Genomic DNA, 3,291 nt, shown 5'->3' with positions numbered 1-3,291 from the left:
CCCGCTAATCGCGACGAGCGCGACGTGGCCGTGCCGCCTTTCCCTCGGCAGCAAGCAAAACGCCTGGCAACGTCGACGCTCCCCTAACCGCGATCTCGCACCGTGTTTCGTGTGGCGAATTCAAAAGCCGGCCGGCGCTGCTGCAACCATTACGGTCGGTACGCATACGCCGCGGAGGGCGGGACGGTCATCGGAGCGTGCGGTTCCTCCATCGAGTACTGCGCACCTCGGCCGTCGCATCGCCGTGCCATGACCGGCCGCGCGTCAACGCGAACCGGTGCCAGCGAGATCCCTCGCCTGCAAGAACCGACCGGCAGCCTCCGTCACCCGAGGACGCGGAGGCGCTTGCCGCGGACGGCGGGACGGTATGCACTGGTGCACAGCGGACCCGTCACATCGCCAGTTCCTTGACCGACCGCCGACGCTTGTGCCGTTCCTCTCGTACTTGGCAGTCGCCGCGCGATTGTCGGGTCTCGTTCTTGCACGCTCGAACGGTCGGGAGGGCACTCGGCTGGCGTTTCGGGAACGCGCAGCCTCGCCTTCTACCGACGTAACCACGACTCGCCGTTCGCGCTCCGCCGCTCCTGTTTACAGTACTAGGCGGTCCCGCAGCGGTCGGGTCGCGCATTTCGAGCGCTTCGAGCCACGGTGCAGTGGCGGGTCGAAAGCCGACCTATGAGTGCGTTGCGCCGTTTGTACCCGCGTCCGCCACCTGGCCGACCGTCCAAGGTCGCGGTGTTGGCGTCCGCTGGGCGCAACAATTTGTCACGGGGTGCCGCTCCACATTCAGGCAGCCCCGTGGGGAAAAGCCGACCCCGCGTCCAAACGGGGTCAGCGGCAGAAAGTGTCGGGCGCAGACGCAGCTGAGGCGCTCACCCTTCACAATCCGTTAATGATCCTTCCGCAGGTTCACCTACGGAAACCTTGTTACGACTTTTACTTCCTCTAAATGATCAAGTTTGGTCATCTTTCCAACAGACCGGCGCAACCGAAAGGCCGCGCCGGACATCGGTCCGAAGACCTCACTAAATCATTCAATCGGTAGTAGCGACGGGCGGTGTGTACAAAGGGCAGGGACGTAATCAACGCGAGCTTATGACTCGCGCTTACTGGGAATTCCTCGTTCAAGGGGAACAATTGCAAGCCCCTATCCCAATCACGAAAGAAGTTCCACGGGTTACCCAGTCTTTTCAGACAGGGATAAAGACACGCTGCTTCCTTCAGTGTAGCGCGCGTGCGGCCCCGGACATCTAAGGGCATCACAGACCTGTTATTGCTCTGTTTCGTGCGGCTAGGAGCCGCTTGTCCCTCTAAGAAGGTTGTAAGGTGCTGGGAACCCCGCACCTATTTAATAGGCTAGAGTCTCGTTCGTTATCGGAATTAACCAGACAAATCGCTCCACCAACTAAGAACGGCCATGCACCACCATCCACCGAATCAAGAAAGAGCTCTCAATCTGTCAATCCTCCCAGTGTCCGGGCCGGGTAAGTTTTCCCGTGTTGAGTCAAATTAAGCCGCAGGCTCCACTCCTGGTGGTGCCCTTCCGTCAATTCCTTTAAGTTTCAGCTTTGCAACCATACTTCCCCCGGAACCCAAATACTTTGGTTTCCCGGAAGCTGCCCGCCGAGTCATTTGAGTAACTCAGGCGGATCGCTGGTTGGCATCGTTTATGGTCAGAACTAGGGCGGTATCTGATCGCCTTCGAACCTCTGACTTTCGTTCTTGATCAATGAAAACATTCTTGGCAAATGCTTTCGCAGTAGTTCGTCTTGCGACGGTCCAAGAATTTCACCTCTAGCGCCGCAATACGAATGCCCCCGTCCGTCCCTCTTAATCATTACCTCGTATTCCAAAAACCAACAGAACAGAAACGAGGTCTTGTTCTATTATTCCATGCAAGTTTATTCAGGCGACTCGCCTGCGTTGAGCACTCTAATTTTTTCAAAGTAAAAGCACCGGCCATCTCGAGGCACACAATGAAGTGCACCAAGAAAGAACCGGCATGATGTTCAGTCCGAGCCGTCGCATCGGGTAGATGCACTACTCGTCTGGAACTGAGATCCAACTACGAGCTTTTTAACCGCAGCAGCTTTAGTATACGCTATTGGAGCTGGAATTACCGCGGCTGCTGGCACCAGACTTGCCCTCCAATTGATCCTCGTTAAAGGATTTAGAGTGTACTCATTTCAATTACGGGGCCTCAAAAGAGTCCCGTATTGTTATTTTTCGTCACTACCTCCCCGTGCCGGGAGTGGGTAATTTGCGCGCCTGCTGCCTTCCTTGGATGTGGTAGCCGTTTCTCAGGCTCCCTCTCCGGAATCGAACCCTGATTCTCCGTTACCCGTAACAACCATGGTAAGCAAGTAACCTACCATCGAAAGTTGATAAGGCAGACACTTGAAAGAAACGTCGCCGGCTCGTGGCCATGCGATCAGCACAAAGTTATCCAGAGTCACCACACAATACGGGCCGAAACCCGATCGATCTTGGTCTAATAAAAGCACCCGTTACCCAAAGGGCTCCAGGCTCACTGCATGTATTAGCTCTAGAATTGCCACAGTTATCCAAGTAGGAAGAAACGATCTAAGGAACCATAACTGATTTAATGAGCCATTCGCGGTTTCGCCTTATTTCGGCATGTACTTAGACATGCATGGCTTAATCTTTGAGACAAGCATATGATTACTGGCAGGATCAACCAGGTAATCGTTCGACTGCGCGTCCGTCCTCGCCCTCGGCGGGCCGGACGCAGTCTGTGTGCGGCGGAGGCCACCTTCAGGCGCCCCAACACGCTTATTTTGCACTCCGAGATGACGGCGTTCGAGCTCGCTACGGCACAACCTTCCCGAAAGACGAGTGGGAGCCGTGCGGCAAGAAGCACGTTCATGCTCGCTCTTTTTCGTTGCATCGACTCGGTCGCGCCGTGCGGGTTGCCCAAGCCCGCTGCACTGTCGGTGGACCGGCCGGAACTAGCAACGGAGCCGAGACTGCAAAGCCGCCAGACGACGGGTCACGCCCGCGTCTTCGGCGCTTTCGCATCTGAATCGCCCGAGGACGACACGGAACACACCTCGATATCGTGGTAAAACGGCACCGTCCGACAACCAGCCCCTAACGCATCAAGCGGATGAGGCTGCAGACGACTGCCGTGGATTCCCCTGGAGCAGACCCGAGGACACGCTTGACGAGGCCGAAGCCCGCCGCATATCAGACACCCGGTCGCTTTCGCGTACGCCGCTCACGAGAACCCCCACATAATAGCAGCGATAAGTACCCAGACCTCCTTGGGCC

General features: G+C 56.7%; 1 non-coding gene across 1 annotated transcript; it reads right to left on the bottom strand.

Annotated features, from left to right (window-relative positions):
* Positions 1-890: 890 nt before the first annotated feature.
* On the bottom strand, positions 891-2,705 carry LOC142795699 (small subunit ribosomal RNA). The gene has a single exon (XR_012893234.1). It is a non-coding gene; the product is annotated as a small subunit ribosomal RNA (ribosomal RNA).
* Positions 2,706-3,291: the final 586 nt, after the last annotated feature.

The sequence above is a fragment of the Rhipicephalus microplus genome, unplaced genomic scaffold (assembly GCF_043290135.1).
Source record: "Rhipicephalus microplus isolate Deutch F79 unplaced genomic scaffold, USDA_Rmic scaffold_812, whole genome shotgun sequence".
In the NCBI taxonomy this organism is placed as follows: domain Eukaryota; kingdom Metazoa; phylum Arthropoda; class Arachnida; order Ixodida; family Ixodidae; genus Rhipicephalus; species Rhipicephalus microplus.
The sequence above is the reverse complement of the archived record's forward strand: the minus strand, read 5'-3'. Positions and strand labels throughout refer to the sequence as shown.